Raw genomic sequence first — 20,910 nt, forward strand, 5'->3', positions numbered from 1 at the left:
TTCTTGTCTGTTGCTTTTCTTTTTCTTTTCTCAGTTTTTCTTTTTTTTTTTTTTTCCTTATGTTATGACAAAAGCACTTCATTAGGGCTAATGATTAAGGAACAATCTGAAGCCAGGACAGGATAGTATCTGTGGGAAAGCAGCTTTTGTGGCTGCTGCCCCATGGAAGCATCCTGGTTCTCACTCCTCATGCAGCTGCAGAGGTAGCTCCTCATTTTGGGGGGGTCTTCTGAGGCAGCAGCAGAAGCCACAAACTGCTGTGCTTCATTCCACACCACACAGTTACTTACAACAAACAGCACTTGAGGGTGGGGGTATAAAACAGGATGTTTGGGACACATTCAGTATGCTGCCTACACCTTAATGCAGAGGTCTTTTGGGGATGTTAGCTGAGGAAGAAGGATATTACTAGTCTGAAAACCTACCTTTGACCAATACTAAGCCACAAAGAATAAAATCCCATATTTTCTTGCTGTTGATACCCCCAATGAAATGATGATGGAGCAAAACAGCCCTCAGTTTTCATGATCTTAGATATACTGCCCCTCCAGTGAGCAGGAACAGAGCATGTCCCCCTGCTCCCATGGAACATGACTTCTCAAGTAACTCACATGGCAGAGCATTTTATATGGACTGACCAGTTATTCTATAAAAAGAAAATAGGAAAGGTCAGGTCTGCTTAGGAATCTGGCACCCCATGCCAAGAACAAGCCTATAGAAATTAAAAAGGAGCAAGAAAGAAGCTTCAGGGTGGGGACCTGGAACATGGAGTTCATTCCCACCCTCACTGCCTTCTGGAAGGGCTCTGCCCATCAGCTCAGTAACATCAGTTTGCCACACAGCTGCCAGAAGCTGGCCTGGCCTGGATGGGGCAGGTACCCTCTCTCAACTAGATCCCTGTTGTTTGTATACATTTCAAAAGGCAAGCTGGAATGTCTCAGGGTTAAATTCATTGGGGGTTTTTGTTGTATATTCTGTAACAGCAACACAGTTCGGGACCAAATTTTCTGTCCCCAGGAATCAGCTCCAGCAAGAGGCCAAGAGCCAACAACACTTCCCACCTTGATGTAGACGTCTTGCTTAACTCAAACAAATCTCTCCTGATTTACATGGAAATGAGATACAAAGATTCAAGCAACAGTTCTCTTTTAATCTTAAATTCTGGTTCAAATCATATTCTGTGTATGAATTCCTTGGTGTAGGATTGCTGACAAATGCACTAGGACTCTCTGACTTGACTTTGCCAAGAGATCCCTTAAAGCCCAATAAAACTACACAAAACCTGGTACTAGTACCTGGCACTGCATGAGTAGTTTCCAAATCTGCAGGCACTGAAGAACAGGAGTTATGATTGGGATATTAAAACACCTTGGAAAATGCAGATGCAGATTCTGTAGAAATCTCTTACCTGTGTTAGGTGCTGGAATAAAATTGCAGGTCACTCAGTGAACTTAAAGGAAGAATCTGTTTTGACTTTCAGCTTGGGATCATCTCCATTCAGTTCTGTCACAAACTACACTTGGTCCTCTTGCCAAGGGGCTGCTCACACAACTGCTGCCTCTGAATTAGCTGTTGGAGGGGAAGAAGTGGTTTGTGAATTGCCCAGTTCTGAAGCCCTTTCCTACTCAGAAATATTCTAGTTTTAAATATTAAGCCAGTACATGACTATTCAACTTCTCTGATGCTTTCCTTTTAAGTATCTGTACTCTCTTGCTTTACATATTGATTTCTTAGCATGCAACCAAAAATTAAGATGAAATACCTACTGTGCCATGGAAAAGGAGAGTCACATACTAAGAAACCCTTTCGCCTGTTTTTTACCACGTCATTAAATCCAAATTACATGGAATGCAAATTCTGTTAGAAATTATTCTCCCAAGCATTCCACCAGCTCCAAAATGTATTCAAAAAATAATTTTTGAAATCTGTTACTATTAGAATCTCAGAACAAATTAACTTACATGCACTACCAGTTATTTTAGCTACTTCTACTCTTCAGTGCAAAAGTAAAACAAAATTTTTAAGTGTGCAGTTCCAAAACTTTAGCCCATGTATTCATCTGTCAAAGAAGGAAACCTGTGCACATATCCCTGTAAGAATAATAGGAGGACAAGATTTCCTTTCCCATTCATGTTTAAAGCCAGTTAAGCTTGTAGCCCTCAGTCTAACAGGAGAAAGACTGGTCACACATTTCTCATGTATTCTAATTACTAAAGAGCAAATAAGTTTTTTCTCCAAGAATGAAAGAATCACAAAATCATTTGGGTTGGAAAAGACCTCTGAGATCATCAAGTCCAACCTTTGATCACCACCATGTCAATTCGACCATGGAATTAAGTACCACATGCAGTCATTTCTTGAATGCCTCCAGGGAAAGTGACTCCACCACCTCCTTGGGCACTTGAGCAGTCCATTCCAGTGTTTAACAACCCTTTCCATCAAGAAATTCCTCCTGATGTCCAACCTGGACCTCCCTTGGCATAGCTTAAAGCCATGTCCTCTTGTCCTGTCACTGTTGCCTGGGAGAAGAGGCCAACCCCTACTGGGCTACACCTTCCTGTCAGGGAGTTGTAAAGAGATATAAAGTCCCTCTGAGCCTCCTTTTCTGCAGGATAAACAACCCCAGCTCCCTCAGCCGCTCCTCATAGGACTTACTCTCTAGTTAGCACACACTCAGGAATTTTTTAGGCTCTCACTTCACAGCACTAGTCCCCAGGTCCATGAGATGACATTATTCCTCTCAACACAGGACATGCACCTCTCACTTATCGGTGAATTGTGTGCAAGCAAACACAAGACAAAAGCTGATGTGTTAAGAAAAAATAGCTCACCACAGTGATGAAATACATCCACTGCTACAGTAATGCCACAAAAAAAAAAAAAAAAAGGCACTTAGGACAGCTCTCTTCTGCTTTCTACAGAAGAAGACAGGGGTGTCTGCTCTCTCCCAGCCCAAATGCCAGCACAGGCCAGGTATGCAGAAGTTCCTGTAGCCTACATCAAATGATAACCTACAAATATGCTGAGGATGAGAAGGAAAAGAATTTATTTAAGTGGCTGCAGACCCAAGCAGCCCCCACTACTAAGCGTGCATTCTGAGTCTTGAAATCAAACTTTGCCCATCTTCATAGCTCCTGCACACACTGCTGCAAAAAACAACTTCCAAGGAGCTACACCTGTTGGAACAGGCATAAAATATTCCCCACTCCACTTTGAGCACAACTGCCTCCCTCTCTGACATAGCTGCACTGAGGCAGGTGGGAAGACAAGGCAAGCCCTGGGTAAGCTGCACCTGGGGACCAGCAGACTGCCCTATATTCCTATGCAATCCCTCGAAGGTGGTTTAGAACCCACCCCACTCTCCTTGCTGCTCTCACCTGTCTCTAAAGACTTATGAATTTTTATAAATCCAAAGCATCAACAACAGGCAAGCATTGAAAGCTGCCCTCAGCTTGACATGCTCTTTTCCTTGTGGCAATCATCTCAGAGCTGTGTACCTGTATCTTTAAGCAAATAGACCAACAAATTTCCCTGATTTTACTTGACATTTTTTCTAATCCTCTCCCTTTACTTAGGAGCTGCCTCTTTCTCTTCCCTTCCATTCAAACAAGCCACCAGCGAGAAACATGCCTCCTCTGTAGCTCTTACCAAGTGTGCAAGAGCTCTCACATATCTTTACCTCACTGACCCTTCATCTCTTTTCAAAACACAGATAAGAAACAACATTTTCTTATCTTTCTAAGAACTGGGAACACTTTCTACTTCTATTAGTTTTTGCCACCCCATTAAACACTCTAAGAGTCTTCATGAAAAAAAATATGCATAAATATGGTAGTTTTCTGATAGATTCCAAGCAACCAGTTTTTCAGTGGATAGTATTCCAAACTGTACTGCTAGCAAGAAGCTTTGTCAAAAGATTAAATATGATGGGATGTGCAGAGAAAATCACTTATGTCAAGCCCATTTGTCTCTCCCAAAGAAAACCAAGCCAACCAACCAAAGATAATGTGGATGCTTCTATTCACCTTACCAAAATGCCACTTCCGTTAGAAAGATAAAATCAGGACACAGAAAATTAGGTTTTACATCTGGATAATTTTTCCAAAGAAGTCCAGCACCTTTGTTTAAGCTCAACTTAAAGGACTGCACACCATTTCTCAGAGTTTCTGGGCAGTTGCTGCTCTCCCTCTCAGAGGTATCTGTTCCTCAGTATTGGTTGGCATTAAGCAGGGCAAGACATAATTTCCTTGAAAGATACAGCTTTCATTCCAAGTCACAAAAATACCTCATGAAACAATTTTTTTTCTTTTCAATTTTGGCCAACTTTAATGGTAATTATGGGGATTGCCAATTATTGTTATAAATCTAGAAATACAGCAGGAAATTCCTTGTAAAAGAATCTATAATATACTTTCACAAAGTTATCAGGAATCTTATCTAATTCTTCATTACTATGATGAGATATTACATAAAGGAGTAAGATTAAGAGTCGATTCATGTTATGTAAACCTGGAAAGAGGTTCCAGAAGCTTAAAAGAATTGGATCCCATAAATAATTTCATCTTTGCCTTTTTTTTTTTTTTAAATTTTCTTGTGAAATCTGTCTCCTTTGCTTTGATGCCTTTGATTGAAAGGCATTGTGTAAATGACTCACATTTGCACAGCTCTGAAACACGAACACCAACAAAAGCCGAAACATACAATTTGGTGTATTTTCTTGCTGACTAAACACTTTTCCTTGTATCTTGCTTTGCTTGGAGGGTAAATTGTCAGTTTCAAAGCTGAATGAGTGCGTCAATGAGTTGGGTAGCAGACTATTGGTACAGTGCGATAATTAAGGGATCTTAGTTCTTAAACAATGCTGATAAAACAGAAATCCCTCTCCCTTTTTTCTGGATTACCTTTAGAACTGAAATCAGAGCACGTTATATGAATAATAATTTGCACCTTCTGTGAATGATAAAAGATTGAATCAAATTTTAACTAGACTCTATTTGTAAATCCCTCAGGATGACATAATTACTATTCAACACATACTTTAATTAGCTGTACACATCTATTTCATAGTATTTAACAGGTTTAAACAGCTTCTATTGTCTGTTGAATGGATGTTCCATTCTTATCAAAATGGAAACAATTCTGAATTTCCTAAACTGGAGGAAATTTACTTACAGAAGTTAAGAAATTACCTGAAATTACCGTTCTTATAGTCCAATACTTTTTGGTTGTCTTCAGTTGTTTTTAATTTTTAAAGTTGTTTCAAATTCACCAATGGTACAAAGAATTGACAATGCACTGATGTAAATTATTGTTGCTGCTGCTTCTTTCCTTCTGACGAAAAAAGGTCATAGTTGCATTGTCCGGTGAAAAGAAAAATCTATTCAAAATTTTGCATAGAATTTGGAATTAATACAAGCCGGGCTGGGACACAATTTCTTTTCCTGGTTTGGATTACAGCATGTCCTCACCTCTAAAAAGCACTACTGCTTTCATTGCTCCATCAAGGGCCAGAAACAGGTTGAAATTTGGCAAGCCATACCTTCAGGTGAAACTGAAGAATTACCATTTGAGACCTTGGTGCTCACATTGTGTAACAGTATGTACTTGCTCAGCTGCAGGGGCTGTTCTTAAAACCAGTGGGATCTGCAGAACAATGAGGCTTGGTCACACATGCAGCTGCCATGAGTTGAGGCTTAGTGCAAATCACAAGCACAACCTTCCCTGAAATCAGAGAATCCCAGAATCTTATAGGTTGGAAAAGACCTCGATGGTCATTGAGTCCAACCATTACCCTAACATTGCCAGGTTCACCGCTAAACCACATCCCAAAGCGCCACATCCACCCTTCTTTTTAATATCTCCAGGGATGCTCAAGCAAATGAGAATGACAATGATGGTGTGCAGACGCATTTGCACGTGGTATGTTTTCATATTTTGTCAAACTGCCCCAAGTGAGATTAAAATGTTTGCTTAAATACTTATTTTATACTCTTTTTGTGTATAAAAGGGTATACTCTTTTATACACATAAAGATATATAAATATATAAAACTTTAAGGGTATGATTTATAACTCTTAAGTTATAACTCTTTAGACAACTCACTGTTCCCAGAGCCAAATCCAAATGAAGATAATCGACACCCAGCTGAGCTGAGAGGGAAAAGCAGGACTAGGAGTGCTTTGCTCTCCCAGACATCTTGGTTTTACTGGGATCACAGAGAAGCCACGACCTCCATAGTCACTGTAAGGGAGCACTGCCAGGACCTAAGAGTCTAGGGAAAGGGAAAGACCAAGTACACTGCCCTGGCAGAGGAGAAACTAAACAACTTGAGTAGAAGGTCTGAAAGATATTTTAGGTACTACTCCTCCCAATTACCCAATCTTAGGACTTAAGTAATAATCCTTAGAAACAAACAAACAAACAAACAACCCCCCCTAAACCATACACAAATGCCTTCCAATGCATTTGAGATCCGTTTGTTTTATCTTTCTCTTGCTTCTTTAGGCTACCCCCATGTCATATTTTCAGCAATTCCTTGTAGCAACAATGTATTTTTTTTTGTAAGTGGAGGTAAAGATTCTTACACTTCATATTATCTCATAACAGGGCTTTCCAAGACTTGTTACACATTGCAAGCTTTACATAAAATTGCAGACATTGTGTTGGGAAGCTAATCTGTTTTGCCCCTGAAACAGAATCAAGTAAAACAAAATAAAAATAAACTTATCCAGTTGGGAATGCTACTTGTTTCGTAGTTATGTTTCTTCTACTGTGTATGATGGAAGTGTAATTGCCCAATCATTAAAAATTAAAAAGATATGGATGACTCAAATGTATCAATCTGACCCCTTTTCTTTCTCAGCAGATTTAGGGATGGAAGAGAAAAAAAAAAAAAGGGGGGGGGGGCAGGCTGTGGTATATATTCCAAGGTGTTTTATACTTTACCAGCACCTCTCTTTTACCCTCAATTTCCACCCTGCCTTGCTGTGGTCTCAGCTGAGACCCAACAAGAGAAGGTAATAGGGTTCCAAACCTTTCTGGGAACTTTCCACTGCAAGTACTGGAAACATACTAGAATACAGAGCAGGCTAGGAGCAACAGGCTCCTCTGCTTCCATCATGCAAACAAAGCAGGCTGCAATCGTCTGTGCCAGTGCCTGTCCGTGAGCAGCCCGCTGGTTCCCCCTTGTCAGCATGCCATGGGAACCTAATTTGGAGGTGACAAAAAGATGGACCTCATGTAGCTGCACTGCATATCTATCTTCAAGTCATTACCTGGGAGAAGAGAAAAGCTGTTTGTACTCTCCCCAGTAAACTTACTCTCCTTGATTTTCCTAACACTACAATGGAAGTTCCCTGTCTGTTATGTCGGTCTCTTGCTTTGTATTGGAAAAGCGGAAAATTACAGGGAGAAAAATGGTGCAAAATACAGTCACTGTGTAGCATTAGCATAGTGCTGGATACTCTCTAATTACACAGAGTACTGTTGATGTGCTGATAAAAATAATCATACTGATTACTTATATATATCCTATTGGAAAGAGAAGTAGTTAGAGCTCAGCCAGCTATAGAGGGAAAAACTACAGGAGGCCAAACAAGGATTTACAATTCTTTTCCACTTGAATGACATCATCTATGAGGAAACACGCATTTTGGTGGAGCACAGTACAGAAGAACTTTGTGAGAGTGAAAAAAGTCTGATAGTAGATACAGGCAGCAAAACCATGAGATTCGAGCATCATAAAATGGATGGTAGTACCAGCTCACACAGAGCACCCAATACATTCCATCCCTAGCTGAATCCTACTATCTTACAATACTTACACTGTATTATTTATTATTTGCATTATATATTATTTGCATTGCAGTATCCCCAGCAAGGCCTCCAGGAAACCCCATAGGAGTATTTTCATGTTTGGTTGATTAGTTTTGCATCTGCATAAAAATATTTGCCTTGTTGCCTGAAACCTTGACTTCAGCATGGAAACACACAAAAAGCAGGAAATAAATCTGATCTTTCTGCTTTCCAACTCCAAGTTGATAAATTTTTAAAATAATTATAATAATTAAAGATGAAGTTAATAATACAAGGAATATCTTAAAATTACATTGAGTGTGTCAGATTTATGAAAGCACTTCTAAGTTCTGCTGAAGCCCCAAGTAACTGCAAACCTGTTGAGTAGTGAGCACAGGCATCTGAGCCACCAATACCCCTTCCAAATCTTAATTACTATATCTGTGGAATACCTGACTATGGAAATCAGCTACAATGATACGTGTTGTGCATGGCTGTGGTTTCACCATGAAGGCAGTAACATTTACACATGAAACTCGTTCTGTGGGTAATGCTTGAAAAAATAAATGTATGTATATGCATGTCCAGAAGAAAGAAAACTTGACAGAAACATCAAGTTTGCAGTGTTGTGTTTTCTAAACACAAAATATTGTAAGCAGAAACATTGTCCCTACATAATACATGTTGGCACGATCACAGTTCATTCTTGTGTGAATAATTTGGGATAGCATTAGAAAAATTGCAAATATGGCACTTAATTTTATTAAGAAAACAACTGATGCAATAGCAGCTATGGCAAAAATGGGATGGTAAACAGGCTGGGGTTTTACCAAGTTTTTCCCTGGGCCTTTCTGATAGTTAAAAAAGGTATTTTATGGAAACCATACAGTCATGTTGAAGGAGACTGTACATCCTACAGTAGGAAAGGTAGATACAACTAAGTCAGCTAAGTGTTTTGGCTTTATTAATTCCTTTGAGGGAATTGAAAAGATTAATTTCTGAATGTTGATTAATGTGGACCTGGAACTACATCACTGGATGGAGTAGTCTGTCAAACATGGAGGAAAGGATGGAACAGATCAACTCTTACCAACCACTTGTTTGGTGAGCTTGAGCTGATAGGCATTACTTTATTCTCAAAATATTTTAAAGACCCACAAGCCATGCAGTGGGAAAACATGAGTGTCATATTTGGGATCTGCCAAGTAGAATATAGCTGGAAAAAAATTTGGTCCTAAGTCTCAAAGTATAGCAGATCTGTGCCCTGATTCGCTTACATTCATCCAAACCTCCTTCTGTGCCCTGTGCTTAGATTAGGTTGTGCACACAACCTATTTTCTATTTATGCAACATCTGCTCTGCTTTGAGATTGTGAGCAAGAACATTTCCAGGCTCCAAAGCAGGATGAGATTACAGACTGGCAAACTGAGCTAGATAAAACAAGCCCAGAGCCACAAAGATGTTCAACTCAGATTATTAAAGATTCAAAAAATGTCTCTATTTCACATTAATATAAGTGATTTCCCATATTTATACTTCCTTCCAGTTTTGAGAAGGAAGAGAAACAGAGTGCTTAATTAGTAGAAGTTTGTCTAGTGCTGTTCTTTCACATGACCAGAGTGACAAATCTTGTGGCTATCATGTGTAGAGCCATAATTAAACCTTCAGCCCTGATTATTCAGATCTTGGAGAGTCATCTAAGCCCTGTCGTCCCGACACAATGATGTTCTCCTACCACTGGAATGAAGAGGGGAGTACAGGAGGAAAGGAGACATCCAAGCCCAGACAACGCCAGTATGAAAAATTTTCACCTTGTGGGAACACTGCAGGGACTGAGAGGGGAAAAAAGGTGCAGTGCTGCTGAAACAGGGGGAGATGGCAGGGATGATACAGGGTCCCCCGAAGGTGACCAGTTCAGAATAAGGAGGGTGCTTTTTTCCTAAGGAGCAACCAGCAAAATTTCTGTTAACATCTGCAGTAAAATTAACTGCAGTGGTTCCTGTGAAAATCACCTCTGTGGGCAGCAAGGCCAGAATTTGTTCTGCAGCAGCAAAAGCCACTATGCATGGAATATCTGTTTAGTTTGTTTTAATAGCAACAGGCAGAAGGTTAAAAATCTGACCAAGGCAACAGCCTCAGGGTGACTAACAGTACCACAGAGCTGCTCTTACCTTCCTGCTGGACTTGGCTTTCCTGATTGCATCTCAGACTCACTGGCAAAGTACATGTGAACAGAGATGCTGCTGCTGCTGAACTGAAGTTCAACAGCCCCACTGATACTCTGGGAGCTCATAAGCTCACAAAAATTCCCACCCCAGCTCAAATTCACAAGCTGGCCAGAAAGACAGTGGTTCACCAGTTTGGGTATCCAAATACTTTCACCTGAGTTCAGTGGAATAATAGTTCACTGACAGCCTCCAAATAAATAAATAAATACATACATACATACATAAATCCCTCTTTACTTGGCCATGATTGAGGGCTTCTTCCTCCCTTGGAGGAGGCTGCAAGACAAGGAATGCCATTCAGCCAGTAGGAACTGGCTGCATCAAAAAGCAGCCAGAATTTCTCCCTCTCCCCATTCTTCCCCTCCCCAACACAATAGACCTGAAAACAAAAGACAGATTATTAGGTTTAAGTATGTAGCCCATTCTCCACATACCCTTTCCTCTCTCCTCCCACCCCTTCTTCGGCACATCTGGTAACCATGTGTGGCAAGTGCTAATGAAGACTTTCCTGAGTGAGCTACAATTAGTTCCGACTGCTGTACGCCTCTCTCGGCTGTACCGAGGATAAATACCAAAACAAAACAAATATCTTCCCTTCACTGTTCCTGAAACCTCCTCTTGCCCCTGGGATTCCCCTTCCTCATTTGCTGCTGAAATGAGAACAAAAAAATTAGTGTAAGCAAATACTTTGAGGTGGTCTTCTGCCTGATTTCTTTTCTGTTTTTAAATCAGCATTTTATTCATTTTGATTGAACACGACAGGCAGGCAACAGTGTTTCTATGATCCTGTCTACAATAGAGAATTGTTAAACAGATGTCCATTTTTTTTTCCTCCTAGCCTGGCAGTATTATACACATAGCAGTTTTATCTGCTTGAGCAGATCAAATTTGTGTGTGTGAGTGTGTGTGTTGCCATTTGGAGTGATTAGAATAAGCCGCACAGAGGAAAGATGTATTGAGCACAATTAAGCCCATCTCCAGACCGCACATTTTTGTTTACTCTTGGTATCCTCTCCTTTCCCCAATCAAGCTACTAATAGAGCTGTTTCAAGTTTCAACAAGACCACATTAAGTGCTGGTCTCCGCATGAAACAGAATGCCAAACCCCGGCCCCTCCCCAAGATCTAAGCACCAGCCTCCCTGTCCTCCTTTACATTTCTCTCTGAAATTGCCATGGCCCTCACCTTCAAAATTCCTAATGATTCCCCCCGTAGACACCCGGTGCACTGTGAAATTTCACAGTGTGAGACTTTACATATTCTTTGTCATTTCTCTCAGCTGCGTCATGCAACATGATTGCCACTGACCAACCCCTACTTGAAAGTATGTTCCCACTAAACAAACAATCCAGATAATTGCTGTGGAAGTGATGATATCTGCATACATCATATTTCAATTATACCTTATTCACTCAAAAAATGGCTATGACCCTCCTGCGCCTTTTGAACAGCACCATATATGGAAATTTAAAAAAACTAAGTTCTAAAAGCAGAACAAAAGCAAAACTGATGCTTAAAAAGGAGTTATTCTCTTAAAATACACATATTTCTACTTGCCAAATGATTTCTCAGAGAAGATGATAGGCTGGAGTAATGCAGGGAGGGGGGAACAAAAGGGGTTTTAATCATGGTTTGGATTAAAGAGTTGTATAACAATTGCTCTCCTTCCAGGCACATATACTGTACATGCTCACTGTAAATGATCAGTATTTAAAGAAACAAAGTGCACCATGACACATTTAACATAAAGACAGCTGCATATACATTAACACTTGATTAATCAAAAGACACTGGTTATCTTTCTCCCTCATGATACCAGGAAATAGCACTTACGCATACAGGACTGACAGCCAAAGGCAGGCTTCTCCCCTACCCCAATTTAAAGTACATAAAACACACTGTGGGGGAAAAAAAAATAAAAAAGCACAAGACTCTTTCTAATTTGAGGGCCTCTTTTTGGACAAAAAATATTGCTTCATCTCCACATAGTCTTGTTTTTCTCTGCACCAAGCAGATAGTAGAGCAAAGCCGTGGCACTTCTAGCAGTATTTTTCTATAAAACATAAATTTTACACTTTGAAAAAAGGCTAATTTTATTGGTAATGAATACCAGTAATAACTTAATGAGTCACTGCAGTACACACTTTAAGGAGGAGCCGGTGCTAATGCGTGAATAATTATTGACACAATTAAGTGCCCAACACTGGGCCTGTTAAACTGCTTCTGGCACGTGAGGACTCCTTAATGGCTCCATGGCATCATACAATGACCCTAAAAGGTTTTAAACTGCAGAGACCTCCCTTTTGCTACTGCAAGGGATCCTTGGATCTTCAATCCCTTCCCAGCCAGATAATGCTGAATTGGCAAGGATTTACATCCTGTGGGGTGTTTTGCCTGTTGCCAGGCTGAATAATTACCTATTTACTGATTCTGTAAACAGTAAGCTCACCCTTTGACCTGCCTTGGGAGAGACTGTCTGGTCCATAACCCTGCCGGGGGCTTCTTCCTGCCTAATAGTCACTCTGTGAGCCATGGCTGCTGCTGGAAACCTGGCTGCTCCCTTCCCACTGATGGCTCCAAAGCACAAGATGCCAGCAACACACCAGCCACTGAATCCAAAGTGTGTGGGGGGGATTAATCTCCAACTTACCTACAAAAGCTTTCTTGAAACTGGAAAAGAGTATTCGGCACAAAAAAGTCACAGCGTGAAACACCTCCAAGCTGTTTGGGCAGCCTCAGGAAACATGTACTCCCATCCCAAGACACCCAAGCCCCCTCAGCTCTATTGCACACACTCTGCTTCCCTCTTTTACAATGTGTGCCAGTGTACAGATGTCCCAAATCTCTGGCCCCACTGTGCATACCACGCTTATCTGCGGCAAATACAGCAGAATCTCTGGAGATATCTGCAGGTTTCCAGCAGAGTTATTTGCGAGGCAACATTATCATCAAGAAACCCATAAAAAAGTCACCTCTGGCAAATAACTCTTGACCGTGTTTCACAAGAAGGGCGCTTGTGTCCTCTGAATGGACACGGCTGTCTGTGAGTCCTGCCAAGACGCCTCATCAGTGAGCTGGAGCAACACATGCACTCACACAAAAATTGACCCTTTTTGCTGAGATCCTGAACTCCCTCTGACCTTCCCCAAGCTATTCCAGCATGCATGGAGGTCCATGAGGTAGATGAACAAGCAGACAGACAGGATAATATTTTATGTTAAAATCTGCATAGCCTGAGTACTGCACCTACAGAGCTGTCACTGAGGTGTCCCCAGCCAAGGGTTAATGAAATGGCTTTGCATTTTCTCATCTGCAAAATGCAAACACAGATGCTGCCGTCTTTGTAGGGTGATGTAGGCACATATTCATTTCGAAAAAATGCACTGTACTGGACACAACAAAAAAGAACAGGAAAATAGAGCTGACCTGAAAAATACATGTCCTGAATTAGGAACTACCAAACACAGTCTAGTACTTCTCACACAAGAGAAGGCTTGGAAGGGAGATAGCACTTCAAAAACTAAGTAGCTTCATTAATTTCCTTTTATTAGATAATGGTAAATTATAAACCCGAGTCCTTTTTCCTGACAGACACCACAGGCCAACGCCCAGCTCACTGAGACCTGGAGCAAAGCTACAGGTTGTCCATGTCCCACATGATGACACATTCCCACTGATGCAGTTCTACCAGACCTTCCACAACCCAAGGCCTTTTCTGAAACACCAGGAGTACACATAAGTTGGAAAGAAGATTGGCATCATGCATAATGAACTGAGGTGTTGTTACTTTTAACTGCCTGATTTCTGAGTGGAGAGGAACAGGGAGGTATCTTTCCCCATTGGCTGCCCCCCAATAAGTCACAGGACCTGCCTTAAAGAGCAGTGAGAGTTTCACTTGCAGCTGTATTGTGCCAGCTCAATGGTACCAGACTTCATAAACGGCTCTTGACCTCTTGCCCTAGCTTGCAGCAGAAGACAGCTGTTCTAACAAGAGCAGTCCTGCAAAGCCAAGCAGGGTTTGTGTGGTTCCACTGGAGCAGGATTTCACTGCTAAATGTCCAGTGCTGCTGACACCCAGCCCTAGGAAACTCCCAGTCTGCCCTTTCTTCTCTGTAATAAACCAAATGTGCAACAAAATATTGCCACATCCCATGCATATATTGACACAATTGGGACTTCAACCCCAATTTTGCTTTGTGTTTTTCAAATGGCTTTGTTTATCTTAAGATAAAGCACATGTTCTGGCCTGATGCAGGGGCCAGCCACGTTGGGGAACGGAGTCAGTGCATGCACCGGGCCCTGGGTCACCTGAGGATGGAACCCCTCCTGAAGTGTTGACCTGTGGCAGGAACCAGAGATCCCTGAGACACTTGCAGAATCGGTCCCCTTTAAAAAAGAAAGAAATGATGAATTTTTTATGACTTGCTGCGCGAAACGTACGTTTTGAAGTCAGCTGGTGTGAAAACTGCAGGGAAAAGGAATCAAACTTTAGGCTGCTGGTCATAGGTTTTTATAACATGGAGAAGAAAAAACCAGACATTGTGTTTGCATTCTATTTCTGGCCCTTTTAAGCTGTAACAGCATGAGTGGTATTTGCATCAGGAGTTACCATATATCATTGCAAGCAACATATGCATAGATGGAAAAAAGATGACGGCAGCAGCAGGTTCAGTGAAATCTCAGGATCTCTCTGTGATAGGGACCTGCTAAAGGTTTGGTTTTATTTAGCGTAGCTTAAAATGTCATTGGCATATGTGTTTCTCAATTAACACCAATTTAATACACTCCAGAAGTGTTCTATTCTGAGAGCAGGCTTCAGAGTTTACAAAGGATCTAACCTGACATTTTAGCACAGGATATCCAGACCCATTTACAAACAGGAAAGCACACTATGAAGGCTAGATTTTTTTTGTTTCACATTGTGTTATGATGCATCTAATGATAAATACAAAAGTCAGAAAATCCTAGCAAACAGTGCTGTACTATGGGAATTATGAGTCCCTCCATCCTCTGTGAGTCACTCATATCCCCCAGATGAAATGGTGCCTTGCAGCAATGCAGAGTTTCAGCAAGTGCATGGTTGATTTTCCTTCCCTATGCCTTAACCATGCTGCACATTTTCCTCAATTGATAAGCTGCAAACTCACCAATAGAATAAGTAACAAATACTTTAAAAAACCACAAAAGCAGACCCCAAACTCAACAAGAAGTAGTCACTGATCCTGAAAACCCTGGACCTTATGACAAAATTTTGAGGAGGGAAAGATTCACTGATGATGGCTTCCTAAATGATAAATACAGATGTCCAACAGAACCCCAGAAAGCAACCACTGATAGGCTGAAGGATTATTTATTAAACAAAAGGATGAATAAAGAATAGGCAAGTATCATTTCATATGAACTTTACACAGACTATATGAATGCCTACAGTCTATTTAAAAAGAGCACCTGGCATTATTAATATTGATTTTGGAATATACAATTCATTAGATGCAATGGGCCAAATTCATCCCTGATGAAACCGGTAACTTTGGAGAAGCTGCATGACACAGAAATACCTCTCCTCAAATCTAGTTAACTGTTTATTCTGAAATCAGTGACAACACTGGGGAAAAAACATTCAAAAAAAAACTGGGAGAAAAAGGTTAAAATCAAGCAGATCAAGCTTAGGCAATACCGGTTTTCAACTTGCCCATTAATTCTGTCCTGTTGTGTGTCCATTGTCAGCACCAAAGAAGGGATACCAGCCCAGGTTTTTGCAGTTCAAAAGTGTATCACAGGGCATTCACACAAGAGGGCAGAAGTGTGATTGGAGGGACAACCTGAATTCGGCCTTAATTATCAGTGTTTGGCTTTGCAATTAGTATGAACTTTCCTCCTTTTCTAAAGGGGATAAAAAAAAAAAGATAAATACTAAATCTATTACATACAACTGCTGAAGCTTTGCAAAACACACATCCCTGGCAATGTTTAGCCTCTGCACAAAAATCTACTCTTTGAGCTTCAGGGAATGAGCTGGAGTGCAGAAAATAAGGTCCAGTCTGGTCTCCAGCCAATTGGACACCTCACCAATTTTTCCCATTTCCCAGCTACATTTCTGGGGAAACTCCAGCCGATGCCAGTGTAGGAAGGTAGGAATGCACAGGAAGGAGATTGGGAGAGGAGGTGCTCACCATCCTGCTCCAGCTGCTCTGGCAGGTCCATGGATGTCTAGTTCAGCACGTACTGCAGGAGTGGAGGTGGTTTGGTCCCAGCTGAGCTCAGCTACTCTGACACCCCTGTTTGGCTGCTGCTGTGACACTGACTCACTGCCTAGAAAATGACCATGAAAGTGAAACAGAGACTTTCATAGGCTTGTGTCGTCACCAGGTTTGGACAGAGCCTCACAGCATGACAAAATTCTACTGCTGAAACCTGGAATTTCACGGCATGACAAAATTCTACTGCTAAAACTTAGAATTTTTTTCAATAGAGAATTTTAAAGAAAGCTCAAGGCAGAGAAAAGATGAAAGTTTTTTGGTCCAACAGGATCATTTAAAATAAACTGAAGCAATCTAAAGACATCAGACTTCTACTGTCTCTTGCAATAAATAATTTGGAATAATCTTGCCTTGTAACAACATTCTCACCTACACACTGTCTAGAGCATGTGTGTTTGTCTATACCCACATATATATAAACACATCCTTGAATACAAACAGTTGGAAAGACTTCATCCCGAGCATGACTTGCCAGGAAATCTGGAGAATTCTGATATATGGTGAGTTAAAATATTAACAGATGTGCACATTCAAAGTGAGAATTTAATCGTGAATTTGATCAGGAATACACATTGAACTCTGCTAGAAAGAACTCTGAAATTCAATACTACTATCCAAGATGTTATTTGTTAAATAACAGGAAATCTTGTGCTTCAGATTCTTCAATTCCTGGTTCCAGTGCAAGCCTAGAGTTGCTCATGCTGTTTTGGTCCTCTGAAAACTTAACTCCAAAGACAGGACTCCCTCACCAGGCACCCCAGTGGGTATTCACATCACCTAACTTCAGGGATCTATAACTGCTCATGGAGTCAAGGGAAATTCCTAGTATGGCTGCTCTGAAGCCCCCTTGGATGAGCCTACCTTTCTCTATTGATTACACAGATGGCTTTAGCTCCTAATTTAGGTACCTAATTTAGATGAGGCTCCATGGTGTGATAATTTCATCCTCAAACCTTACAGTAGCACACATGCTAGTCACTACAAGCTAACTCAATCCCAAATGAGTGGGGTCTGAGCTAAATTCAGGCTTCTGCTAAAAATGAGCCCACATGCAGATCTAGATGCCCTCAAGCTTTAAGAATCAAAGATCTTACACTAGGTGGAAGTTTCTCTGAGCTAGCTATAGCTTTTCCTGGAAATCTGGATTATTTATAGCTTTATAAGCCGTAAAGACCCTGTCAAAAGGTTCCTTATTTATTTTATTCCAATTATATGGTAATTTTTATATCCCTTTTTTCCAGCCTTCAGTTATCGCTACTGAAGAATTTTTATGTTATACTTCATAAGCAGCAGAGAACTTACAGAAGTACAGATACCTTGCCTGGAATTCACATATCACTCCCCATTAAAGTGTCACCTCCCTTCCTTTTCCTCTCCCAGCTTATAACACGCAGCAGTGGGAAATAAGCAGGCAAAGTCCTGTTAAAGCTGGAAAGAAAATCTACCTACACAATGGAATTAGAATCACAGAATGATTTAGGCTGGAAAAGACCTCTAAGATCATCTATTCCAACTTTTGACTGATGATCATCTTGTCAATCAGAACAGAGCCCTGAATGCCACATCCAGTCATTTCTTGAACACCTCCAGGGATGGGGACTCTATCACCTCCCTGGGCAGCCTGTTTCAAAGCTTAACAACCCTTTTGTGAAGAAGTTTATCCTGATGTCCAACCTGAACCTCCCTGGCACAGCTTGAGGCCATTTCCTCTTGTCCTGTCCCTTGTTTCCTGGGAGCAGAGCCTGACCCCCACCGAGCTGCACCCTTGTGTCAGTGAGTTGTGGAGAGTGAGAAGGCCTCCCCGAGCCTCCTTTTCTCCAGGTTAAACACCCCCAGCTCCCTCAGCTGCTCCTTATCAGACTTGTGCTCTAGATCCTTCCCCAGCTCTGTTGCCTTTTTCCGGCACCTCAATGTCTTTCTTGTAGTGAGGGACCAAGAACTGGACACAGGACTCAAGGTGTGGCCTCACCAGTGCCGCGTACAAAGGGACAATCACTTCCCTGGACCTGCTGACCACATAAGTTTTGATACAGTTATCACACTGAGCCAGGCAGAGGACATGCCTGTGTGCAAGTTCTCCATCTGTGCTGGATATACAGCATCCGAAAGGGTTAAGAGAGAGAGGAGAGCTTTCAGAAATACCTAGAAACAAGGATGCCTGCAGGGTGTGCTCAGTTTGTTTTGAAGATATGTTGTTCTAACACTGGTGGAGTATATTGCTATTTGGTATCCTGCTAGACAACTCTGTGGCTGGATTTGTGTCAGATCAGTTAAACTTTCTGTGAGGATGTTCATTCCAGCCAGGATCAAACCCTGGGCCTGCACAGGCCAGCCCACAGGACAGGCTGTGGTAGGACTGTATTGAGCACAAGCACTGCTGCCTTCACCCTTCCCAGGCTTCCCAGGTGAGGGGACAGCTCCATCCACACCACTGGGAGCACATTGTGCTACATGGGACACACTCAGCACCTCCACAGAGAGCACTGGGACTCATCCACTACTCACTCATGCACTGCTTGTCTTTATTTCTAGCCTAAGTTACTCCTGCTCCAAACAGCCCCTTCCTTTTCCTTCCTTTTGCACTTTTGCATCTTTTCATGCTGCCTTCTGGGGGTTAATTCTTTTTTTTTTTTTTTTTTTTTTTTAAAAGCAGGTGACAGGAGCACAATATGCTCTCCTCAGGACAATATCTAACCATCCTGCCAGTCTCCTCTCCACCTATTTGACATATATCCTAAAAATGGACAAATTCTTCTGGAATGCCTAATAAATCTCCCCCCTCAATACTGAATTCATCCAAACATGTTTCAGGATACAAAGTGTTGCCTCTTCACTATGTTTTCAAGACAAGTTTTGAACTCTCAGCACTTCAAGTTGAGGTGCTCAAATAATACCTTTGTCCATAATAAAACTGACTGCTCTTTGCTTCCTGCCTCTTCGTCTCAAAGGACTTTTTTTTTGCACATTCTGAAGTAACTGCATCTTCTTAATGGCATCCAGTGAGGAACTTTATACAAAGCATTTCAGCACTTAAATAAATCATATCCCCAGTTGTTCCCTGACCACTGTTTTACAAACCCTTCCTATGAAGGAGGAAAAACAATCTAATTAGTTAATCTTTGCACAGTACTTTGAAGAAGAAAGTGCTGTGTCTGTTTGAACATTCTTACACCACCTGGTGCGTTGCTTTTGGTTCAGTCTTCAAAACAGATCAGGATCCAACACCAGCCCCCCTAGGAACCATCCCAAAGAGCCCTGCGAGCCACCCTCACTTTCTGCCTTGTTGGGATGCTCCTCAGATGAAACCACTCTCCACACACACACACACACACACACACACACACACATATCAATATCCAGAAAGAAAATAAAACGCCTTTCAAATCCTAACTGTGTAGTTTGGCTGTGTACTACAGGCCTTTTTCTGTAAATAAACACATGCTCAAAACTCTCACTGGTTTGAGGACCGATCATGAACCCTTTACCCATGTACTCATTAATATTCCCCTCACCAGCAGTGCTGGATGAACGTCTGACTGTTGGGATAAGGGTGTCGCAGTACATGATTTTGAGATTTTCATGGCTATGCAAACCAGCAAGAGAGTTACTAAAACACAAAAAAGGTAGCAACAACTTCTAATCAGTGAGTCTCCTCTGGCCTGGAAGAGAGCTTGGTGAAGAAGTAAGCCAGAAACAGATCAACTCTCTCTAATTTACAACACAAGGTATCAATTAAATAAATTAATCAAGGGACAATTAATATCTTGTACAGTAGCAGGAAATTCAGGCCCTGCTTGTGCGGCACATGGCCTGGGTTTGAAAGCTGGTTAGACCCCACGTCGTGAGGTTTTTATTGCCGAGGAGCTGGTGCTACTTCTCTTTCATCCAACGCCTTGGCTTTTTGTTTTCTGTTTTTAAGTGAGGGCTTGCGGTTGTTTCTAACCCATATGTCTCTAGTTTTGAGCCGCGTGGTTTGCCCCCTCTGTCTCTCATCATTGCTTTTGGCCCAGTTTCTTGACAGGAAATGCGAGATTTATTTTGTCTGGCCTGAACTACATTGTTCCTTCCTGACTACTGGTGTTACTTCACTCCAAATAACATGGCTTTGTGCTTATTGCCTGTGCAAGGTCAGAGCCTGAGGGGAACAGGCGTACTTAGGAGCAGTGGTGAGAGAAGGGGATAAAGCTTACAGGGCAAGCAAAGAGAATAAAAGGCAGAGGGGAGATGGAGAAAAAGGTAAGAAATTAAGATATGATGTAAAAACTTTTGGTTTGGAGGAAATCCCCTTCAGACAGCAATAAGCTGAACTGCTGCTACGGAACTGGATATGGATTCAATCCAAGCTACTAATGCTAACATTATCATATGAAGCAGGACATTGCCAGGTAATTTTTACCACAAATTTAAGGAGAAGAAAAGTTACCAAAATTGATACAAGAAATTTTAAGTATATTGCTAAAGATTTTCAGTCTTTGGTCACTCGGCAGAACAAGCAGCATGGAACGTGGAACGAATCTGTGGTTCAGAGCAAAGCAAGCTGAATGCAAACAAACATAAATGCTGAAAACCAAACATCAGTTCTTAAACTAATTATATTTGAGTTCCTCTGGTGCTTGTAGAAAGATTTGT

General features: G+C 41.4%; 1 protein-coding gene across 6 annotated transcripts in view; it reads right to left on the reverse strand.

Moving 5' to 3' along the window:
- Positions 1–20,910, reverse strand: part of SOX5 (SRY-box transcription factor 5) — a 613,556-nt gene that overhangs the window by 329,496 nt on the left and 263,150 nt on the right. For 5 of the 6 annotated variants that reach the window (XM_039570312.1, XM_039570311.1, XM_020584865.2 and 2 more), the window contains exon 3: positions 1,409–1,569. The exons of the other annotated variant lie outside the window; for it this stretch is intronic. The gene's annotated coding sequence lies outside the window, so the exon portion shown is untranslated. The remainder of the gene's footprint in view (positions 1–1,408; positions 1,570–20,910) is intronic. 6 annotated transcript variants of the gene reach the window in all.

The sequence above is a fragment of the Corvus cornix genome, chromosome 1A (genome assembly GCF_000738735.6).
Source record: "Corvus cornix cornix isolate S_Up_H32 chromosome 1A, ASM73873v5, whole genome shotgun sequence".
Lineage (NCBI taxonomy): Eukaryota > Metazoa > Chordata > Aves > Passeriformes > Corvidae > Corvus > Corvus cornix.